General features: G+C 41.4%; 1 pseudogene; it reads right to left on the bottom strand.

Moving 5' to 3' along the window:
• Positions 1-25431, bottom strand: part of LOC149991786 (lysine--tRNA ligase-like) — a 50677-nt pseudogene that overhangs the window by 3490 nt on the left and 21756 nt on the right.

Below are 25431 nucleotides of genomic sequence, written 5' to 3'. Positions count from 1 at the left end.
GTTTGGCAGCACTAAAGCTATAGGACTATAAATCCACCAGGTTAAGACAGGGAAGAGGACTCTGAGGCTTATAAACATTTAGAGGTCAGTTGGTGAAAGAGGAACCAGCTAGAAAAAGTGTGATGTCACTGAAACCACAAAAGGAAATTATTTCAAGGAGGAAGTGATCAACTGTGTTGAGTGTAGCTGAGAGGACATTAAGTTTGAGGACAGAGAGGTGACCCCTGCATATGGCAAGATAGAGCTTGCTGGTGAACATGATTGGAGTGGTTTCAGTGATGTGGTGGGGAGAGAAACAATACTGTGGCAGAGTAAACGGGAGAGGAAGAAATGAGGTAAACAAATATAGACACCAGTTTTGGCTTTCACAGCATTAGAGTTGTTATCTTTTTGAAGCTTGTTGGGATGCCTTGGAGAACCTGAGTGATGGATAATGGTATAGTGGAAAGGAAGAATTTCTATCCCCTATTTGAGCAGTGTTTGTCATATAATATGAATTCAAGTATCTTTGTTAATCATATTTGTATTAGAAGCTCTCATTACCTTATTTTTAGGTGATACGTGAATCTTGTCTTAAACCCTTTTTCCTCTCTTCTTCTCTAATTTTTCCCACTTATCCTTTGAACAAAATATTTTTGGTGTGTTCACTCTATATGTGCTCTACACACATTTGGCATGTATTATAAATACTCCTGATTATCTTTTAGTTCTTCCATTTTCTTCTCCTTTTGTAAACTTAAATGAAATTCTCTTTCTTGTAGTTATTTTCCATGTATGTGTCCATTACTTTTCCTTTTTCTGCCTTTTTCCTCCTGGTCTTTGTACAGAGTTCCTTTGGTTAAGTAATTTTTGTATGCCCATTAGATTACTGTCACATGTTCCAAAATGAGAACACAATGCTAGTGTAAGGTAGATATTCGTGAACAGATTGTAGGAGGCTGCTGACTCTACAGAGAGTATTATGTTTAATTACTACCCCTTCAGTCAATTCTTACCGTCATGGTCAGTGATAAATGATTCCTAAGACTAGACTAGAAGTGTAAAAGGAGAATAAGAGCTTTCTATGTGACATAGAAGAAAGTCCAGTTTGCATACTGTAGTAGAGATTGCCACACCTTTGTCTTCTTCCCAGGCACACAGCTATATTATATTTCTCAGCCTCCTTTACCACGGGAGGCTTATGTGGCCATGGCATTGAGTTTAGGCCAGTGTAATAAAGGTACAAGTAATGCGATAATCTTCCAGGCTTGACCTATAAAAACTTCTAGAATGATTCTCCATGCTATTTCTTCCCTTGCTTCACCAGGCACAGAGAGAGGATACTGCAGTCGTCGTCGGCAGCCGTCCGTCTCGAGAGACGATGGCGTAGCTTCTTAAGAGTCTATCTGCACCGCCGAGAATGGCTGTGCAGTCCGACTCGGGAGTGACACGGTATCTGTCTCCTCCCGTGTTGAATCGACATCTTGCGATGACGCTGGAGTGTCCTCTCCAGTGGAGCTGAAGCTACAGAGCCTGGGCAGGGTAATACGGAGGGTCTGCTGTTGCCCATGCAGCAGACCCCCCCTCTCTTCGCAGCTGAAGGGTCCAAGGGAAAGACGGAGTCAATACAGCTTGGCTTCAGGTGCGCCGCAGGAGTTGCCGGTGTTGACTACAACGTCGAACCGCCTTAGGGACTCTGGCTCCGGATTTTCTGTCGGGGTTTACTCCCTTAGCCCTTCCCCTGAAGAGGTATGCCGCAAGGCAGCGGAGGTTTTTTGGAGTCAGAGTTTTCCTTCTCTGATGGATCCTGCAGTACATACCAAGATTTTGGAGTTGGTAAAGCCACAAGATGGAATGAGTTTAAGTGTCTGAAGACCATGTGGAAGGCAATATTATATTATACTTATACCTAGTAACATACTCTTTGGACTTATGTGAACAAAAAAATTAACTTACTAAGCCATTAAGATTTGGAAGTCTGTTACAGTTGCTGATATTACTAACTTTAACTGTTACACATTCCTTGTGTGATTTTTCTCTCTATAAATTTGGTCATTCCTCCTCATTCTCCTGGAGTCCCTCTTCTCAATTTATCAAATTTGATAGCTACTTTGATGACCTGTTTTCTATTTTGTTTCTAGCATGAAATATTTTTGGACCATTTCAGCCTGAGGCAACCTCTCCTTCAAAAAAATTTTTTGATGGGCAAGAGTAGATACGAATGGTTTATTCAGTAACAAGGAGTAAGAAAGGAATTTTTAATTCCTTTTCTCTTGTCTGGTGACTGAACTGTGATAGTCAAATGGATAGCAACATACAGAACTTCCCTTGCAGTCCTTGATCTTTTGCAGAAATGCAAACATGCTTGAGTTATACCAGTTACAATGATTATTTTGTGGACAGAAGTGCCAACAGTTGTGCTTTTCCAATACATCAGCAGTTGCTACATTTTCCTTCTTGTCTTTGGGTTTCATGGCAGGGAACAGAAGTATTTCCTTGATATTATTGTAGTCTGTGAGAAATGTGGTGACTCAGTTGATGTCTGCCCGACAGCCACCTGTGGGAAGCAGTCCATAGTCCAGTGCTGTGCAATTTTCATCTATGAACATGGTCTCATCATTGCCAGTGGCCTTGGCCTTTTCTTCAAAAAGCTGCCACTGCCTCATGGAGTCAATCAACTTGATGTAGGCATTGTATATTTTCGTCTTCATGACAAAAAGCTCAAAGCACTTAGTCAGACCCTCTTTAGAGCAGTGCAATTTTGCCAAAGGGCTCAAAATTTGCTGGTGATCACAGATGTAGGATTGGTGTATATCACTTCCAGGAATTCCCCAACAAGCTTATCAAGGAGCCTGGCTGTGGTCTGAGGTGGAAGGCATTCAACAGCTTTTTCCACACAGATGACAACAAGAATTTTATGAGTTTCTTCAGTTTTGAAGATATTAGTTTCTGGCAGCTTCACCCCAGGGCTTTCTCTTCTACCATGCTGATTCTCTGGAAGGGTGGGCTGGAGTCAGTCTCTTAGGCTTGGCCCTCCAGGCCATCTGGCTGCTGAGTAACTTTGTAACATCCTGTAATGTGCTTTATCATCACTGAAATCATCTTCTCTGTGATTTCCATGAGATTGTGATAGTCTATACAGGCCATGAAGAACACACAGGTGGTGAACTCAGGATTGTGAGTCAAATCAATTCCTTCATTCCAGAACTGGCAATTTCATGAACATGGTCAATGCCATCAATCATTAGCATCTTATGGTCAAGTTCTGGAGCAATTTTTATATACAAATTCATATCCAGCTCATTGTGGCAGGTGATAAAAGGCTTGGGCACAGCTCCTCCTGGGATGATGTTCATGATAGTTTCAATCTCTAGGAATCCCAACTCATCCAAGAAACTTCTTATATGTGTGATGATCTTAGAGCAGATGATAAATTTTTGCATTATGAAGTCATTCAGGATCAAGTCCAAGTATCTCTGACAATATTGTGTTTCCTTGTCTTTGGGGCCAAAGTGAAAATTAGGTAACATATGCAAGCAAGGAGACAGCAGTTTCATCTCACAGGGAATAATACTCAGCTCACCCTTCATGGTTTTCCCAGGATTCCCCAGAACTCCAACTATGTCTCTCTGGCACAGTTTGTTATTGATATGAATAAGTTCTTCTTTCTGATTTATAATTCCTGGATTTGGTCATGACTTGAAACCTGAACCCCTCTTCTTGAAGGTCATAAAAGATGAGCTTTCCCCATAAAAGCTCTTTTGGCATGGATCCTACTTGCCACCTTTAAGGTGATTTCATTCAGATGGTCCCCAGGCTGCAAGTGACTGTATTCTTGGATTAAGTAAGTGAGTGAGACATCTACATGGAGCTTGTTTGTGTACGGGTCTTCCACGTTAAACTTTAGTTGGTGGGCTGCATGGTTGCAGATCTTGTAGTAGTGGTTTGGGCCAAGGCTCTCCTCCCTGGCACTCAAATCATTGTTAGTGATGTGATTGGTAGCAGCAGCACTGGCCTGGCTTATTTGATTCTCACTGAGTTCCTCTTGCTTGGCCTTCTTCTCTGCTTTATTCTCAGCTCTCAGGTGTCTCTTTAGCTCATTTTTGCTCAGTTTGGCTCACTGCCATTCACATTCACCTCAGGCCCCTGCCACCATAGCCATCTCTCTGGAGGGCCCAACCTAAAAGGTTTCCCTTCAAATTTCTAATGTGACCATTAGCTTTATTGTTCACTGGGTGAATAATGAAAAGACCACAAGATCTTAATACCTGCGTTACTTTGGATATGTTACTTAACCTGCCTGAGGATACTTTTCTTTTTCTGAAAAACAGGCATGATAACAGCCCATACCTTATAAAATTGTCATGGGGTTTAGATGAGGTGATAAATGCAGAGGGCTTAGAATAGTATGTGGCATGTAGTAAGCACTATATTACTAGAGTCAGTCTCTTATCAGTTTAGTTTAATTCTATATACTGTATTCTTAGTTATGTCAAACATTGGGCTAGCACAGTGGATATTACATTAAGGGTTATGCTTTAACATTTATTAATACATTAATGGAGCTTGTCTTCAATGGCATTTATTGAGCATCTACTGTGTACCAAAGAATGGGTAATTGTAGGGGACTGCTCCTTGTGGTTTTGGGAACTGTAGCCGAAGCTGTGAGCCAGGTGCCCCCCCCCCCCCCCCCCCAGGGAGGCCTTTAAGTCTCAGTGGAAAACCAAAGGCTGTAAGGCAGACAGGACTGAATGCCACTCAGAGGGTGCCCATGGGAATTGGATTTAAAGAATGCATATTATGCTTTAGAGCTTGCTCTGCTTTTCTTATCTCTTAGTTAACTATAAACAATCTGTAGCAAAAAATGTCTGAAGCCTTGCACCTGATGTCAGCATGGCGTCAGGATGTTTAGCAGACCCTGACACAGACTGGTCACTGTGTTCTCTATATTGATATCTGTAATCAGTAACTGTCAACTGTAAACCAAGCGTCTAAAAGCTTATTGGTGATTCATAAGTCTTGACCTTGTATCTCCTGAATCCCCTCCTCAATAAAAGGCATAGGAGATGGAAGTTCTGTGCTCTTCTCCACTAGAGAGATTAGCCGCCTCCCATCCTTCCAGACAGAATACAGTGTCCTGGATAAATTTGTTTCTCTGCCATGGTCCTGAAACCTCTGCTGGACAGGGAGTTTCTAATCGAGCCGGGGCATTGGAGGCTGGAAAGCCTCAGGCAATGTATTATTGAGGGTATGAATATGTTCCCAAGGAGATCAATTACTTTCCATGTCCCCATAAGTCAGCAGATCAAATCAATTAATATAATTTGAAAAATTACTTAGGAATGTTATTATTTCTTCTCCAAAGCTGAAATCCTGCAGGTTTCAGGGCATAACAAAGTCCCTTACCTCACAGGGCTACTGCACAGGTCAAATGGTAGAATATGTGGGAGCGCTCTGTAAATTTAAAAATGTGAAGAAAATGTTTATGAAGATGTCAATTTTCAAATCATTAAAGTTCTTAAATGAAGTTTCTAACTTTGTATGATTTCGTCTTCTCTTTAAATTGAATAGAAGCTTTTTGTGGGGTAGATACGCCTTATTTCATTTTTGTAAATCCCTGGTATTTATCTCAGTGCTCAGTAAAAAGAAAAGCCCTTGAAAAATTTTATGATCTAAATTTTTGCACAATGAAAACCTTTGACTCTCCTTTTCTGGTGATTTTCTGCAAAGTAGTACCCATATACTGGGTGGGGAATTTGCTTATATTGGTTTCAAGAGGAGAAATCTGTTTAAGGCATGGTGTTACTAAGTGGAAATATACTTTTAAAACAAATTCTTAATTCTCTGAGCAAAACTATCATGAGTTTTAAGCAAGAATATTCAATGAAGAATCAGACAGGCAAGGAATGATTATTGAGCTCTTGGTCTGCTCTCTGCATCTTTACAGTGTTGAATAAGCTGTTAATCTTTCCATCTTTACAGGATATTTTAGGGATGCTCATGGTGAGGTCATACATATCCATTTTTGTAGTGTTCTCCCACTCTGCCCACTCACCATGTGTTCTAGTGCTGTGATATTTTTGTCCACTCTCATAGTACTCTCTCCTTCTTACTTTCTTCCCTCCCCCAAACCCAGGAAAAAAGAAAGTTGGTTCTTCAATTTTTTCCCCAAATTGAAATGTGACTGAGATTAGGAAGGAGGGCAGTGCTATTTTTCTTCCCCACTTCAGGTTGATGTTGAAATGATTCAGAATAAACAGCTTGATATTCTGTAAAAAACAATCCTTAAATTGATGAAAAATTATATCAATGGTAAGAAACAATGTTTATCTGGAAAAGATTTTCTTATATTCGCAAATTTCTCTTTTATTTTTATTTATTTATTTTAAAGGTGTTTTTAATTTTTATTTTTAATTACAGTTTTCCTTTGATACAACTTTCACTTTTAAATTCTTCCTGCTGTTACTGCCTTTCATGCAATTTCAGGTCTGAAGAAGAATTTTCTAAAGGAAAAAATTATCAAGTCATGCTCTTTACAATAACGCTAGGTGTGACTTAAATTAAGATGTATTTGTATTGAATTGAAAGAAAGTATTTGTTGTCAGTCAAGCACCATGGACAGAGAAACGCCTTTTCATTTCTCTCCTCATCTTCTGGGTTAGCTTGCAGTAACACATTTACTTGTAAAAAACAGTTTGTTAAGTCCTCAGTTTACCCTGCCCTTATACTAAATAACTTCATGTCAGGTCTTACCCCATAAATACTGCCTCTTTGTATTTGCTACTTTTAAAATATTCTAGGTATCACCTTTTTTTTTCAGCTATAAGTAGTTTGAGATAAATTAGATTCCCATTTCATGAAACAACTGCTTTTCAAACTCTATTCTCTAATTTTTAAAAAAATGTATTTTGAAATTATTATAGATTCACAGGAAGTTGCAAAAATGCACAGAGAAGTCCTGCATATCCGTTACACAGTTTCCAGTGTAGGGCTGTAAGATTAAAAACAAAACAGAATGCTCAGTTAAACTGGAAACTCAGAGAAAAATGAATATTTTTCCAGTAAAAATATTTTTTTTCCATTGAATATTTGGTATATTTTTTTACTAAAAAATTAGGTGTTTATCTGAAATTCAAATTTAACTGGGCTTTCAAAAAATAGGCTATAGACTTCTGGCCAAGATGGAGGCCTAGACAGACACACTGCATCTCCCTCCACAACTAAGAAGGAACACAACTAGCTAGTGATAAAGATGCTCACAGACTTGACAGATATGCTTAAGTATGGCAAACACATAAGGGAAGAAGTGAAGGGTATGCTAAGTGAAACAAAGGAAAACCCACACAAAACCAATGGTAAAGCGAAGAAAACCAGTGTTGAAATCAATGACTTGGAATATAAGGAAGAAAAAAACAGAATAAGGAAGCAAAAATTGAACAAAATGAGGAGAGGCTTAGGAACCTCTGAGACAACTTTAAACATGCCAACATCCCAATCATAGGGGTACCAGAGGGGGAAGATGAAGAGCAATAAATTGAAAGCTTATGTGAAAAAATAATGAAGGAAAACTTCCCAAATTTGGTAAAGGAAATAGACATACAAGTCCAGAAAACACAGAGAGTCCCAAAGAAGCTAGACCCAAAGAGGACCACACCAAGACACATCATCATTAAAATGCCAAAGGTTCAAGATAAAGAGAGAATCTTAAAAGCAGCAAGAGAAAAGCAGAGAGTTACCTACAAAGGGGTGCCTATGAGTCTATCAGCTGATTTCTCAAAAGAAAATTTGCAGGCAAGAAGGGGCTGGCAATAAGTATTCAAGGTGATGAAAAGCAAGGACCTACAACCAAGATTACTCTATCCAGCAAAGCTATCATTTAGAATGGAAGGGCAGATCAAGTGACTCCCAGACAAGGTAAAGCTAAAGGAGTTCATCATCACCAAGCCATTATTATATAAAACGTTAAAGGGACTTATTTAAGAAAAAGAAGATCAACACTATGGATATTAAAATGACAAAAACTCACAACTATCAACAACTGAATCTAAAAAATAAAAACCAAAACAAACTAAGCAAACAATCAGAACAGGAACAGAATCATAGGTGTGGGGATAATTTGCAGGTTTATCAGCTGGGAAGGGGGAAGGGGAGAAATGGGGAAATGGTGCAGGGATTAAGAAGTGTAATTGGTTGGTACAAAATAGACAGGGAGAAGTTAAGACTAATATAGGAAATGGTGAAGCCAAAGAACTTATATGCATGACCAATGGACATGAACTAAGGGAAGTGGGATTGCTAGAGGGAACAGGGGTATTGGGAAGAGGGGAGCAAATGGAAAAGAAATTGGGACTACTGTAACAACATAATCAACAAAATATACTTTAAAAAATAGACTATAGCTTGCAAGGGATGTATATTAAAATTATTGTGTTTTAAAGTCATATGGAATACTCATGGTTGTTCTTTGTCCAGGTTATAACACCAACTGGATACATAGTTATGTTCGTTTGTGTCATTTTACTTTTGAACATTTTAGGAATTGCTTTTAAATTCAATTTTGTTTTGTATAAATTTACATATTTGGAAAGTCATATTTACATGAATACAATTTCAATGTATTTGTTTTCTAAATTAACTGAAATTAGTTTTCTCATTTTCATGTTTTTAAAAACAGATGCAATATCATTTTCCTAGGTATCAGATTTTTATGATTATTTTATAAAATATGTTCATGAAATAGAATTATTAGATGAAGGTAGCCTGTTTAACATTGGAGGACTTTCTTTTTTGTTGCTTTAAAATAAGTCACCTTCTATTCAACTTAGAGAGAAACTAGAATTTCATGCTAATTAGCCTCTTAGTTCCTTTTATTTTGTACATGACTAAAAATATTGTCACAATGTTCTTAAATGGAAAAACCAGGGAGTTTTGCAAATGTGATCCTAATTAAGGCATTTAGATTTTATTTTAATATCTTCCATACAGTTATTTCACAATTAAAGTCTTATAAGGCCTTGGCTGCTCCTGAATTGACACTAGAATCTTCATGGTGACTTCAGCACAGGCTAGAAAAGCCACCCAGGTGGAACTGAGGAGCAGATTCTAGAAGATGCCCTAATGTGTTTTTGTTATTTTTACCAAATATATATGTAGCTTTTATGTTTTGCAATTGTGAGAACAAGCAATGAATTAATATTTCTTAAAAAAACTATTTGGGGGCATGGGAATAAATTGTTATTCAATGATAATTCAATGAAAAATGAAACGACATTGGTATAAGTCTTTTGATATTTATGAATATTTTAACAAGAGAAACATGACAGTTTAGGTGTTACCAATACTTGTTATTGTCATTTTAAGACATTTTTGTGTCTACCTTCTTGGCTTTCATCTTTGACTCGTTATCCTTTCTGAAAAATTAACTTTTGAAATAAAAGTACATTTTTACTTTTATGATTATTAAATTACTATATGCTTGTTGTAGAAAAATGGAAAGTCATAAAAAAGAAAAACAAAATTTCTAATAATAATTCTATTACCCAAAGAAGATCACAGTTCTCATTTATGAAATTCTTTTTATGCTTACTTTACATAGATGAGATTAAATTTGCATGTATTCAACTTTACTTTCTTTTTCTGTTTAACATTAAAACATAAGCATTTTTTAAAAATGTTTTATTGATTATACTGTTACAGTTGTCCCAATTTCCCTTCCCTTTGCTCCCCTCCACCCGGTGCCCCCCCTCCCTCCAGTTGTCCCCCTCCTTTTAGTCCATGTCCATTGGTTGTGCATATAGTTCTTCTCAACCTCTTCCTGTCTATTCCATTCCTTCCTACTATGCTTTCTTAGTCCTGTACTATCTCCGTCCCTCTCCCCCTTCCCCCTCCCTGCTGACCTCCCTCCAGTATGTTCCCCATACCTATAGTTCTTTTTCCACTCTCATTGCCTATTTAGTTTGCCTTTGTTTCGATTCCCTAGCTTCTGTTGTTGGTTCTTGTGATGCAGTTTTCATTTTAGATTTCATTGTCTTGATCCTCCTTTTTCTAAACCAGTCCCTTTAACATCTCATATAACAGTTGTTTGAATCTAATGAACTCCTTCAGTTTTACTTTGTCCTGGAAGCACTTTCTCTGCCCTTCTATTATGAATGACAATTTTGCTGGATAGAGTATTTGTGGCTGTAGGTTTTGGATTTTCATTACTTTGAATATTTCTTGCCAGTCCCTTCTTGACTGTAGGGTCTCCCTTGAGAAGTCAGCTGATAGTCTAGTTGGGACCACTTTGTAAATGAGTCTTTTCTTCTCTCTTGCTGCTTTTAAGATTCTCTCTTTATCTGTAATTTTTGACAATTTGATTATAATGTGTCTTGGAGTGGTTGTCCCTGGGTCCAGTTTTTCTGGAACTCTCTGTGCTTCCTGGACCTGTAAGTCTATTTCCTTCTCCAAGTTCGGGAAGTTCTGCTTCATTACTTTTTCACATAATTTTTCAATTTCTAGTTCTTCTTCTTTGCCCTCTGGCAATCCTATAATCTGTATGTTCGATCTCTTATAGCTGTCCCAGAGGTTTCTGATCTTCTCATCAGTTTCCTTGCTTTCTGTTTCCTCTTTCTGCACTGGTTAATTGTTTGTTCCTTCCCTATGTTCTGGTTTGTTGATTTGATCTCTGAATTTTATTTCCTCACCACTGGTCTCGTATGTGTTTTCGTTCTTTTCAGTATGAGTGGCTTTCATTCCTTTCTCGTCTTGTTCCAAATCTTTTGCTAACTCTGTAAGCCACCTAATGACTATAGCTCTGAATTGAGCCTCTGAAAAGTTTCTTATTTGTTCATCTGTCGGATTCTTCATCTGCTGCCTTGTGAGCTGTGTCACCTGGATTTCTAGTTGTCTGCCTCATTTTGACAGATTTGTGTTTTGCTTTGCTTCTTGAGCAGGCTATAGGGGGCAGAGCCTGTGTACTCATCACAACCCGGCGACCTGGGGTGATCCACTATCTTTTTCACCACACTGTGGCGCGTTGTCATCACTACCCAGTAACTGGCAGTGATCTACAACCTTTTTCACAGTGCTGTGGTGCTTTGTGTTGGGGCAGGGGTCCAAGATGGATTCCTGCCATTATTCTTCACTGGGAGATTGGGATCCATCCTCCTGCCCTCTGGGCCTCACCATCCGAGGCAATGCAGGGGCTGCCTTTCCCAGCGTTGGGGTCGCGAGCTGCCGGGGCTCGACTACAGTCAGGATTGTTCCCCCTGCCGCCATCCCTGGTGCTGCTGCAAACAGTGCCGCCCGGTTTCTCTCCCCTCCTACCCGTCCGACAAGCACTGCTGGTTTATAACTTTGTACGCTGGGCTTCCGTGTAGTTTTATTTTCTGGAATTTCTGGTTATCTTTTGTTTTGAGGTAGTTGTATTTATTTCTAGTTGTAGAGGGAGACCGGGTGTGTCAGTCTAAGCCTCCATCTTGGATGGAAGTTTCCAGACCAAGAGTAAAACATAAGCATTTAAAAATATTATTAAAACTTTGTAAATAGTTTATTGGTTGACCCCATTACTATGATCCATGTATTAAAAATTTAAAGAAAATTTAAAATGTGATTATAATCACCCAAAGAAAAATTATGGAAAAGTGCATGTAGTTATTACTCCCATGTTGGAATTTTATAAGTTGTGAGAAGTCCATACTGATTTTAAAGCCTTTTTACATCATGTAGTTCATCCACATGTCTTTACTCAAGTGGTTCTCATCTTGGTCCCTCAACTAGAAGAATCACCACCTATGAACTTGCTAGAGGTGCAAATTTTGGGGCACAATCCCAGATCTATTAGAATCAGACTCTGGAGGAAGGATTTCGGGATCTATGATTTAACAAGCCCTCCAGGTAATTCTGATGCACGCTCAAGTCTGAGAACCACTGCTTTAAACTTTAGAGTAATTCATAAAAAGAAGCTCTCTTTTATAATTTCATTAAAAATATTAATTAACCAATCAATTAATTAATCAAACATTTACTGTCTGTAACAACAGGCATTGTTCTAAGATATATAGTAGCAAACAGAAATAGCCTCTGCCTTTATAGATCTGATACCCTAGTTGGGTGGGTGTCGGAGAATAAACATATACAGAATATCATAGCGATAAGAAGTACAATAGAGAAACAAAACAAGAAAAAGGAATAGGGAATTCTGGGGGTGGTTTACAATTTAAGTGGATGGTTAGGCTAGGTTTTACTGAGAAGGTGATGTGAGAGACCTAATTGTGCCAAGATGTGGAGGAAATAACATTCCAAGCAAAGGGAACAGTAAGTGGAAAAGCTCGGAGGTGGGACCACACTGACTAGTTTGAAGAACAGCACAGACTTCAGTTGTAGGTGAAGGTGAAGAGGATAATAGGAGATGGTGTCAGAAGTAAGGGATTTAGGGGAGCAGATCTTGCAGGTGGTTGTCAGAATAGGATACTCAAAACTGAGATGATGGAAGGGATATATAGTAGATGCTGTGAGTGCTCCACCCAGATTTCCTCTCTCAGCTGGTGTATCTATTTCCTAGCTGCTTCAAGTGCTGCCTGCTAATAGCTATTCACAGTTCTTTTTGCAGAAAATTTTCTTAGCATTAAGCACCTTTCTAGTGAGGTTCTTCTCCTCATCCCCTAATGAGGGCATCTCACAGCCAAGGACTAACTAACACAGGGGTATAAAAAGCTGATTCCCTTTCCTCAAGGTGGGTCTAATTCTGTGGTACCATTTATGCTGCAGAGCGCCCTGTGGGATCAGGCCAAAGCAAGTTTCCAACTGGGACTACATCCTTGCTTAACTGTTTTTCCTTTTTCCTAGCCTGCTCCTATCACTTCCTTTCTCCTAAGGGCTCTTCCTTAATAAACCCTGTGAATAACAAACCTTGTCACAGCTTCTGCTTCTAGGAATCCCAATCTAAGACAGTTGGTAACAGGAACGGTCCTAGAAAGCAGACTCTAAAGATGGGATTCTGGAGTTGGATCACTCACTTGCTGCATGGCAATGAGGACCTCATCACTGTGCAAGGTGGAGCATTGACAGGCCCTGGCATGCTGGAGCTGTGTAATTGATAAGTCAGAGAATGGGAATCTTGGGGGCCATCTTAGAGTTTTACCCACCTCATCAATATTAGAGCACTTTCTTGTGATACAGCTTTTACCACCCTGATGTAATCCCGATGTTCCTGGGATAGCTCTCGCAAACTTGGAAAAAAGATAATGGCCTATATTAAAAGTAGTAGATATGTCAGGGTTGTCAAGACAGACTGTTTAGGAAGGGGTCAAAAGGCTTTCAGAAGGGGGCATGCTAAACCAGCTCTATTATATAACACACAAAAACCCAACCAGCTGACTATGTTCCTTAGAAGGGACCTATTTTCCAAGGTGAAAAAGGTACCAACATCATCAAATAGCTTAATATTGGCTTTTCTCTGTAGGCCAGAACTGATAGGAAATACTGTTGCAGACCTGGCTCCAGCAATGGGGATGATAGGGTCCCAATAGGGTCCCAGAAGAGCAGAGGCGAGATGGCAATGCTTAACCGAAAGAGGCAAAGTGGGCATAATAATCACAATAAGTAGCAAGTTCAGAGTGGTAGCCAGGGGACCCTGATTTGCAGGCATCTATAGAGATGGCTAATAGAACACGGTATTTTTAGAGGCATCCTTTACAGGCAACCAACATATTGGAAAGTCACAATCCTATGACCAGTTTCTAGACCCAAGCCAGTTCTTAGATCCAGAATGGATTGACTGAAGATTGGGTCTTCATGAGGAAGGATTCTACCACATCATGGCATTATACAGTTGTAATTCTCCCAGTTCTTCCCTAAAAACTTACAGACATTTCCTTGAGTAGTCATGTACGGAGGAAAGGGGAATACTTAGATCTTTCCAGGGTTGTTTGATTCAGAATCTTAGTTGACACTAATACTCCAGGACCCCAAGTATCATCATGGCCTCTACATTTAGTGTAGAGCTGTATAATGCCAGGTAATAAAAGGAGTCCTGGCTCACAGCAGGTCCACCTGGGCCCACAAACCCACCTGAAAGTATAATCAGTATGGACATACATAGCATTTGGCAAACTTTACATTGGATCCTTGACCTGTGGAGAAGCCCTGAAACTATACCTCACTTCCACTTCCACTCCCCAGCTAAGACAGCCAATCACAGACAATATTGCATCTTGGGTGGAATGGATCTAACTATGGGGAAAAGAATATGAGTCCTTTTAAAAAATCTTTCTGGAAGGTGGGACTGTTTTATTTTATAAGGAAAGCATGGATAGGGACCAGTTGCTTTTTTCTTATTTTTCTCCCCACGATCCATCTGTTTTGTACTTAGCTGCAACAATAAGGGTTCTGCCAATTTTATTTTTTTATGGTGTGTGTGTTCTTGCATCTTCATAGACATTTTCATGGGAATCTGAAGGGTGCTGTCTTTAGACCGGATTGTTAGCCAGATGTCATTTAAATATGTGACTTAAATAGCTTTTAAAATAATTTAAATTTATTATTAAATCACATGAAAGAATGGATTCTGGCAGGTAGGTATAAATGGCTATAAAATTATATTATTTTGACATGCCACAAACAAATCTTCAGGGAACTAAATTTACCATAAAATATTTGCAGTTAAATTCCTTGCACCTGCATTCATTGAAGCTTTTGTACGATTATAAAACTATCTTAGGAGTATTGTCTAAAATTCTATGATTATGTGATAAAGCAAAAAGGTGGGGAATGTGTGGACATTATTTGTTGTGGCCTTACTCAGATTTCTACTTGTTAGCAACTTGTGTCTTGAATTATTCTCAGATGGTCTCTTGTCCTGACTTGGGAGAGTCTTCAGGTTTTCACACTTGCTGTGCGCATGGCCATGGCAAATAGCCAGTAATAACTTATGAAAAACTTACAGGAGAGCCCTGGCTGGCATCATGGCTCAGTGGATTGAGCTCTGTCTGTGAACCGAAAGGTCACTGGTTCAATTCCCAGTGAGAGCACATGCCTGCATTGTAGGCCTGATTGTGTGAAAGGCAACCAGTTTCGCTCTCATATTGATGTTTCTCTTCCTCTTTTTCTTTCTCTGTTCCCCTCTCTCTAAAAACAAAAAAATAAAATCTTAAAAAAAAAAAAAACTTACAGAGAGTCAATACTGTGTGCAGATAGTGACCAAACCAGGAAATATAAACCTTTTGAAGGTGATGATTTAACAAAAATAGAATCCTTTAATTCCTGTGTAGACATGTGATAAAATGTTTCCAGTTAGGGTGCCTCCCATGACTATTCTTGCCATTTACTTAGTCACACTATGAAGCTAATGTTACATGCCTGTCAGGAGTGAGGCCACTGAAAATGATTATAAATATGTATTAGCTTGCTAGGGCTGCCATAACAAACTGCCACAAATTGAGTGACAGAAATTGATTGCCTCACAGTTCTGGAGGCTAGAAATCTGAGATCAAGGATGTTAGCACGGCTATGCTCCCTTTGTAGGCACTATGAAAGGATCTGTTTTAGGGCCTCTCTCCCAACTTCTGGTTGTTGCTTGCCTTGTGGCAGTATACCTCCAGTCTTTACATGGTATTCTCCCTGTGTGTGTGTCTGTGTCCAAGTTTCTCCCTTTTATAAGGACATTATTCATATTGTATTAGAGACCCACCCTACTTCAGTATGACTTCATTTTAACTAATTACATCTGTAACAATCTTATTTCCAAATAAGTTCACATCTTGTGGTACAGGATTTAGGACATTGACATTAATTTAATTTAATTTTTAAAAATATTTTATGTTATTTTTAGAGAGAGGGGAAGGGAGGGAGAAAGAGAGGGAGAAAAATATCAATGTGTGGCTGCCTCTCGCACGTTCCCAATTGGGGATCTGGCCCGCAACCCCAGCATATGCCCTGACTGGGAATCGAACCAGTGACCCTTTGGTTCACAGGCTGGCACTCAATCCACTGAGTTACACCAGGCAGGGATGACATGAATTTTAGAGGGACATAATTCAACCTTTAACAGACTCCATTCCTTTATATTCAGACAAGTGGTTCTCATTATTGATTGTACATTAGGACCTATTGAGAAGCTTAAAAAATTCTGATGACTACATTGCACCCCAGACCAAACACATCAGAGTATGTATGGGATTCAGGCATCAGCAATTTTTAAAGCTCTCTAGGTGATTTCAATGTGTAGTCAGTGTGAAGAACCACTCTATTTGAGCACCCCTCACTAAGAACAACAGAAATTCACCCAATTCCACAGATAAAATGTTAAGAAAATAAAATTATAATAACACAGTCAAAAATTTCTCCTCGTGTTAGTAGCAGTAAGATTAATTTTAGAATCAGTAGAAAAGTTTTTAGAAAACTGGGATTGCAAGTGATTTTTTTCCTTTTTAATTTTTTCTACAATTAACATGGAATTCTTGTACAAAACCCCACCAATCAATAAACCTTTTTCAAAATAAAAAGCATATCCCCTTTTCTGATTAAGGTTGGTGCAAAAGATATGTCCACCTTTTTTTAAAGAAAATTTTAGATAGTACTTATTAAATTTGTGCCTCTTAATTTTTTGATGTCACAGTGACTAAGTTATACATTATTTTTTCATATTATTGAAGTATTGTTCATAATCATCTGCAATATTTGCACCCATGTTTGTCCCATCTAAATACCACATTAGAAATGTTTTACTCTATGAGTTTCATAAAGGTGCCAATACAAGTACAGCAGCAAAGTCTATTCAGAGCACTTATGGGCATGATGTAGTGACTGAAAGAAGTTGTAGGAGGTGGTTTTCCTGTTTCTGAAGTGGGGATTTCAGTTTGAAAAATGAGCCAAAAGAGGGTCGTCCAAAAAAACTTGATTCTGAAGTGTTGGAAGCTGTTGTCACAGAAAACCCGACCATTACCTCAACGGAACTTGCAGAACAATTTAATGTAGCCCATAAAACCACGCTACGCCAACTGAAAAGGATCGGAAAGGCTTCAGTAGTTGGAAAATGGGTTGCACACGAACTGTCTCCAGGGAACCTGCAACAGTGTGTTGCTTGTTGTGAATCATTGCTTTTGGAACACCTTCAGGTACCATTTTTAGGTAGGCTTGTTACAGGTGCTGAGACGTGGATCCTTTACCATAACGTTAAACGCCGCTGATTGTGGATCAGTTGAGGAGGAAGAAGAGTTCAACAACCAAGAGGAGGACTTCAAACCAAAGAAGATTACGTTGAGTGTATGGTGGGATATGGAAAGAATCGTCCATTATGAACTGTTAGACAACAATTGAACAATTACTGCTAATCTTTACTGTGGACAACTTCATTGTTTGAAAACAGCTTTGAACCAAAAGGGACCCTCCTTAGTCAACAGAAGGGTGTCATCTTCCATCACGATAATGCTCGTCCTCACACAGCTCGACTCACCAAAAATGTCTTGAAAGAGCTTGGTTGGGAAATATTGCTTCATCTTCCATATTCTCCTGACCTTGCTCCTTCTGATTATCACTTGTTTCGGGGACTACAGAACCGTTTTGATGGTCTTAGGTTGACATCAGGGAAGAGGTTGAAAATAAGTTGGTTTCATATTTTGCTTCAAAACCTAAAGAATTTTACAAGTGTGGCATTTATAAGCTAGTTGACAGATGGAATGAGGTTCTAGACAGCAAAGGAGGTTATGTTAATGAATATTTTCATAATCATGGGCTTTTTCATTTTTAAAATGGACCTCAAAATCGGACATCATTTTTGCACCAACCTTATATCATGAACATACATACATATAAGCATTTCTTCTGGATTTAGTGTCATAAAGGGATCCTGCTGAAATCTTGGCCTTACTGTCTAATTACTATCAAAGAACTGTAGGTGATTCTTTTCAAAACAAAATCATCATTCATGATAGCAGTTCATATAACTAACTTATAGGTAACAAACCATGTTGCAAATGAGCTCAGATATCTAGGCATACATTTTGAAACCAGTTCAGGATTAATTTATTATGCAGAATTTATTATCTTTTTTGTCTACTCTCTGTGAGTTAGTGGCAACCCAATATTATTTTTAAAGAAGAATACTTACCCTGCCCATAGGTAGCTCCTTGGCCTATTCAACCCTTCAAATTTCACAAGAGGTTAATCACTACTATCCACTCCGCTGATCATTAAAGCATATTGTTCTATACTCAACTGGCAACATAAGATATACTAACACCAAGAACCCATCTGGATGAAGAATCTCAAGCTTGTTGTCATTCAATACTTATCTAACACTTGGTTGGAATTTTAGCAATTCATTCTTTAGATATAATTGCACACATGTGGAATGGTATATGTTCAAGGTTATGCATTGTAGCATTTTTTTTGGTAATACAAAAGATTGGAAATTAATTTATCATTTTTTCTTTTGTGGACTGTATTTCTGGTGTTATATCAAAGAAATATGGCTATCCTAAGATCACAAAGATTTTCTTCTGTGTTTTCTTTTACAAGTTTTAGAATTCTAGGTTTTACATATAGGACTCTTCTCTATTTTGAGTTAATTTTCCTATGTGGAACATATTATTGATTGAAGTTCATCGTTTTTGCATCTGGATATACAGTTGTTCCAGGAAGACAAAGCCTCTACCCCTTTGTTAAAATCAGTTGTCCATAAGAAAAGAAAACCTTAGTATACCGTTGGGATTATAAACTAGTGCAGCCACTATGGAAAACAGTATGGAGGCTCCTCAAAAAAATTAAAAATAGAGATACTATGTGATCAGGCAATTCCACTGTGGGCATTTATCTGAAAAAACAAAAACAATAATTAAAAAAGATATCGTCGGCAGCCGTCCGTCTCGAGAGACGATGGTGTAGCTTCTTAAGAGTCTATCTGCACCGCCGAGAATGGCTGTGCAGTCCGACTCGGGAGTGACACGGTATCTGTCTCCTCCCGTGTTGAATCGACATCTTGCAATGCACTATATATTCATTGCAGTGTTATTTACAAGTGCCGATATATGGAAGCAACCTAGGTGTCCACTGACAGATGACTGGATAAAGAAAATGTGATATATATATATAGTCTGTCAAGAAAAAGTCCAGCCACAATTAATATAATGAGAATGGCTTGTGCTACATTGATGTAACCAGTCAGCCAAGGATAGTGGATTAGGATGTGCATGTGTGAACAATGATGACTTCAGTGTGCTAGTCAGTGGGGGCAGTAGACACCATTGGGTTAGCATGTGCACTGTGTGGCTGTTGCATTCAAAATGATTGAGCAAGTAGAGAAAGGAATCTGCATCAAATTTTGCGTTAAGCTGGAACATTCATCCACTGAAACTATTCAGATGATTCAGAAGGCTACAACTATGGGCAACTGGTGATTGGCAGCTTTGTCACAACATGCCTGCTTATGCATCATGTCTTGTGCAGAGTTTTTTTTTGAAAAACATCAAATCACTCAGGTGACTTAGCCCCCCTACATCCCAAATTCGGTGCCGTGCAACTTCTGGCTCAAAGCTAAAATCACCTTTGGTTTCTTTTTTCCTTTTTTCTAAAGTACATTTTACTGATTATGTTGTTTCAGTAGTCCCAATTGTTTCCCCCTCTGTTCCCCTCTGCCCAGTACACCCCTTCCCCCAGCAATCCCACCCCCCTTAGTTCATGTCCATGAGTCATGCATATAAGTTCTTTGGCTTCACCATTTCCTATATTAGTCTTAACTTCCCCATGTCTATTTTGTACCAACCAATTACACTTCTTAATCCTTGCACCATTTCCCCATTTCTCCCCTTCCCCTTTCCCAGCTGATAACCCTGCAAATGATCCCCACACCTATGATTCTGTTCCTGTTCTGATTGTTTGCTTAGTTTGTTCTGGTTTTTATTTTTTAGATTCAGTTGTTGATAGTTGTGAGTTTTTGTCATTTTAATATCCATAGTGTTGATCTTCTTTTTCTTAAATAAGTCCCTTTAACGTTTTATATAATAATGGCTTGGTGATGATGAACTCTTTAGCTTTACCTTGTCTGGGAATCACTTGATCTGCCCTTCCATTCTGAATGATAGCTTTGCTGGATAGAGTAATCTTGGTTGTAGGTCCTTGCTTTTCATCACCTTGAATACTTATTGCCAGCCCCTTCTTGCCTGCAAATTTTCTTTTGAGAAATCAGCTGATAGACTTATAGGCACCCCTTTGTAGGTAACTCTCTGCTTTTCTCTTGCTGCTTTTAAGATTCTCTCTTTATCTTGAACCTTTGGCATTTTAATGATGATGTGTCTTGGTGTGGTCCTCTTTAGGTCTAGCTTCTTTGGGACTCTCTGTGCTTTCTGGACTTGTATGTCTATTTCCTTTGCCAAATTTGGGAAGTTTTCTTTCCTTATTTTCTCACATAAGCTTTCAGTTTCTTGCTCTTCCTCTTCCCCTTCTGGCACCCTTATGATTTGGACTTTGGCACGTTTAAAGTTGTCCCAGACGTCCCTAAGCCTCTCCTCATTTTTTTCAATTATTGTTTCCTCATTCTGTACTGGTTGACTGTTTATTTCTTCCTTATGTTCCAAATCATTTATTTGAACCCTGGGTTCCTTACCTTCACCATGGGTTTTGCGTGGGTTTTTCTTCATTTTACTTAGCATAGCCTTCCTTTATTCCTTTATCATTTGCAGTACTCAGGCATACCTGTCAGGCCTGTTAGCAGCTTTATCACCAGTGTTTTAAACTCTGCATCTGTTAGGTTGGTTATCTCCTTGTCTGTGCAGTTGGTTACCTCCTCTTCACTTAGTTCTCCCACTGGAACCTTGATCCATTCCCCCTTTTGGGCCATACTTCTCTGTCTCCTCATCTTGACAGACTCCTGTGTTTGTTTGCCTCTCTGTCTTAGGTAGACCTGTTGCTCCTGTTACATTGTAAGGGGTGTAGCCTTAGGTATTCATCAATATGGCGTGACCTGTTTCACCACATTGTGGTGCTGTTTCAGGGAGAAGGGGTCTGAGAGGGAACAATGCCGCTTGCTCAGTACTTGCCCCTCTTTCAGGCAATTCTCCCACTTTTGTATGTGGGACTGGTGCCTCTCTAGCTGCTGCCCTGTCCGTCGTTCCCAGAGTGGGTGGGTCTGCAGACATTCTTGGACCATGGGGGCCCTTTAAACAAGCGGACTCTGCAGAGAGACCAGCAGTTTGTTCCTCTGCCCCAACCCCCACTGGTTTGCACAGTCAGAAGCAATGAGGCTTGATTTTCCCTGGCGCTGTGACCTTGAGCTTAACCGTCTGGTCAGGAGCTGGGAACACTCCCCAGGTGTCTGTCCCCACTTTCTAAATGGTGTGACTGTGCTTTCCGCCAGCCTGCCACTGCTGCCACCGCCACACCATGTCCTCTCCACCCTGATTCAGCCCCTTCTACCTGTCTGGATGAGTATTTCTTCTTTATATCTTTGCTAGTTGGACTTCTTTGCAGCTTGATTTTCTGGAACTTCTGGTTGTCTCTACTTTTGAGGTAATTTGTATTCCTTCTTAGTTGTGGAGGGAGACCCAGCGTGTCTGTCTAGGCCTCCGTTTTGGCCAGAAGTCCTAAAATCACCCTTGAAAAGGGAGAGATTTCAGACCATCAGTGAGATTCAGGAAAATATGATGGGGCAGCTAATGGAGATTGGGAGAACTGTGTGAGGTCCCAAGGTGCCTGCTTTGCACGGGACTGAGACGTCATTGTCCTATGTACAATGTTTCTTGTATCTTGTGTTTTGTTCAATAAATGTCCCTATTTTTTATATTACATGGCTGGATACCTACTTGACAGACCTCATATATCGTCGTCGTCGTCATCGTCGTCGGCAGCCGTCCGTCTCGAGAGACGATGGCGTAGCTTCCTGAGAGTCTATCTGCACCGCCGAGAATGGCTGTGCAGTCCGATTCGGGAGTGACAATCCCTGCCGCACTTGGTACAGGTGAAGGCAGATGGCTGTTGTTGCTGCTGCTGACGCTGCTTCCGCCTCGATCTTTTCTGGACCGCCTCCTCGTTGCGCGCAGCCTCTGCACGTGACGTGCCTTGCCTGACCGCGAGCCTCCAGGCTAGGCGGTCGTCTGCTTGAACTTCCCATGTGTTGAGATTGATGGAGCATTGTGTCATGTCCTTTTTGCAGATGTCTTTGAACCGCAGTTTTGGGCGCCCTGTCATCCTCTTGCCTTCTGCTAGCTCGCCGTAGAGGAGGTCTTTGGGGATACGGCCTGCATCCATTCTTTTGACATGGCCGAGCCACCTGAGGCGTCTCTCGCTAAGAACTGCATGCAAACTGCTCATATTGGCTCGCTTCAGCACCTCGGTGTTGGGGACCTTATCCTGCCAGGCGACATGCAGGACGCGTCGCAGGCACCTCATGTGGAAGCTGTTGAGTTTCCTTTCGTGCCTTGCGTAGGTGGTCCACGTCTCGCTGCCATAGAGGAGAGTGCTGAGTACGCAGGCTTGGTAGATGCGCAGTCTGGTTTTCTCAGTGAGGCTGGAATTGTTCCACGCTCGCCGGTTCAGTCTGGCCATAACTGTGGCTGCCCTGGCGATTCTCCGGTTGACCTCCAAGTCAACTGACAGAGAGCTCGAGATGGTGGACCCGAGGTAAGTGAAGTCGTTGACAACCTCCAGGGTGTATCCGTCGATGGTGATGCATGGGGGAGTCCCCGTGCCTTGAGCCATAATATTCGTCTTCGTCAGGCTGATGGCTAGTCCGAACTCCTTGCATGCGTGGGAAAGGCAAGTGACTAGCTGCTGGAGTCCCTCTTCGGAGTGTGATGTCAAAGCTGCGTCGTCGGCGAAGAGCATCTCACGGATGAGCACCTCTTTGACTTTGGTCTTGGCTCGTAGACGGGCCAGGTTGTAAAGCTTGCCATCGGATCTGGTGTGAATGAAGACACCCTTGCTGCAGTCCTTAAAGGCGTATTGGAGGAGCATGGAGAAGAAGATTCTGAACAGCGTAGGCGCGAGGACGCAGCCCTGCTTTACTCCGCTGCTGACTGGGAAGGCCTCAGAGGTTGCGCCGTTGTAGGACACCGTGCTGTGCATGTTGTTGTGAAAGGACATGACCACAGCAAGCAGATGTGGTGGACAGCCAATCTTCCGTAGCAAGCTGAAGAGTCCGCTTCGACTGACCAGATCAAACGCCTTCGTGAGGTCAATAAAGGCGAGGTAGAGTGGTTTATGCTGCTCGTGACACTTCTCCTGCAGCTGGCGTAGGGAGAAGATCATGTCCACTGTTGATCGGCCAGCTCTGAAGCCACACTGGGACTCTGGGTAGACGTGGGAAGCAAGGGTCTGCAGGCGGGCAAGAGCGACCCGGGCGAATACTTTGCTGACGACGCTGAGGAGAGAGATGCCCCGGTAGTTGTTGCAGTCGCTGCGGTCTCCTTTGTTCTTGTACATGGTGATAATGTTGGCGTCTCTCATATCCTGGGGGATGTAACCCTCCTTCCAGCAGAGACAGAGTAGATGGTGGAGCGGCTGTAGCAGGACTGGTTTCCCACTCTTTAGGATTTCTGGAGGGATTCCGTCGCTTCCTGGTGCTTTCCCGCAAGCAAGGCGGTCGATGGCTTTGCCGAGCTCTGCCGCAGTAGGTGGGGTGTCTAGCTCCTCCATGACTGGTAGGTCTGGGATGGCTTTAAGAGCAGTGTCTGTTACGGTGTTCTTCGTTGCGTACAGCTCGAGGTAGTGCTCGGTCCACCGCCGCATTTGCTGTTCCTGGTCAGTGATGACCTCACCTGTCTTGGACTTAAGGGGGGGCGATCTTGGAGGGGATTGGGCCTGTTGCCTTCTTGATACCCTCATACATTCCTCGTGCGTTGCCTATATCGGCGGCTTCCTGAATGCTTCTGCACAGGTTTAGCCAATAGGTGTTGGCACAGTGGCGGGCGGTCTTCTGGACTTTGTTCCTGGCAGCCCGTAGAGCTTGAAGTGTACTGGGAGTGGGCGTGACCTTGTAAGCCAGTAGGGCCTTCCTCTTAGCCTCGATCACGGGTTCCATTTCTTCCCAGTGAGCCTCGTACCAGTCAGCGTTCTTCCGCTCTTTCTTCCCGTAAGCAATAATGGCGGAGTTGTATATGGCGTCGCGGAGACGTGGCCAATTGGATTCGATAATGTCATCTGCCGCCACTCCCTCGCCGAGTGCATCTTCCATCTTGTTGATGAATTGCTGGGTCTTAACTGGGTTGCTGGCACAACTGGTGTTGATGCGTGGGCGACCCTTCATCTTGGAGTGGTGCAACCTCTTCGGCATTATGCGCACCTTGCTTACCACGAGGGCATGGTCCGTGTCGCAGTCTGCACTGTGGTAGCTGCGGGTGAGGAGGGTGCTGCCAATATCCGTTCTTCTGGTGATGACGAGGTCAAGCTGGTGCCAATGACGGGAGCGGGGGTGCCTCCATGACACCTGGTGGATCTCTTTGCACTTGAAGAATGTGTTTGTCACGCACAGGCCGTGGTGACACAAAAGCTCAAGCAGTCGCTGACCATTCTCATTGATCTTTCCTCTCCCAAAGTTTCCAAGGCAGGTGGGCCAGGCCATGTGGTCGGCTCCTACTCTTGCGTTGAAGTCTCCAAGGAGATAGAGAGCGTTACTTCTGGGAATTTTGGATAACGCTTCGTCCAGTGCATGGTAGAACTGTTCTTTCTCTTCGGTGGTGGCGCAGAGGGTTGGGGCATACGCGCTAAGAATGCTGACTGGGCCGAAAGTTGTTGACAATCGGAGGGTAAGTAATCTCTCTGTGCCTCCTGTGGGTGGCTCTATGGAGTTAACAAGCGTGTTCTTCACAGCGAACCCAACACCGTGCTGTCTTGGTTGGTCCGGAGACTTCCCTTGCCAGTAGAAGGTGTAGTTGGTTTCTCTGATAGTTCCGTTGTCGGCCAACCGGGTCTCCTGTAGAGCCGCAATGTCGATGTTTAGTCGTGCCAGTTCCCTATCGATAACAGCGGTTTTCCTGGCACCCTTGATCCACAGAAGGTCTGCAGTAAGTCCGGGGCACATGGTCCTGATGTTCCAGCTAGCGAGGCGAAGAGCCAGAGGCTTCTTTCTTGTTGTTTGCTTGGAATTAACTGGTGCGGGTGTTTTGTGGCCCACTTTTCGAGAGGCGCCTCTCTGATCCCCACGCACCCAGTGGGGCAGGCGAGCCATGGCGAGCCGGTAGCTGTCCAGTGAGGTGCGATGACCTCTCCCACCGTCAGAGGAGACCCCCGGCGCTCGTTTCCTATGTACAATGTTTCTTGTATCTTGTGTTTTGTTCAATAAATGTCCCTATTTTTTATATTACATGGCTGGATACCTACTTGACAGACCTCATATATATGCACATATAATGAAATATTACTCAGCCATAAGACAGAATGAAATTTTGCCATTAGTGGCAACATGGATGGACCTAGTGAGTTATGTTAGGTGAAAGAAATCAGACAGAAAAAACAAATACCTCATGATTTCACTTATTTGTATAA

This window comes from Furipterus horrens, unplaced genomic scaffold, assembly GCF_987537825.1.
Source record: "Furipterus horrens unplaced genomic scaffold, mFurHor1.1.pri manual_scaffold_17, whole genome shotgun sequence".
In the NCBI taxonomy this organism is placed as follows: domain Eukaryota; kingdom Metazoa; phylum Chordata; class Mammalia; order Chiroptera; family Furipteridae; genus Furipterus; species Furipterus horrens.
Note: the sequence above shows the minus strand (reverse complement) of the source record. Positions and strands in the feature narration are given on the sequence as shown.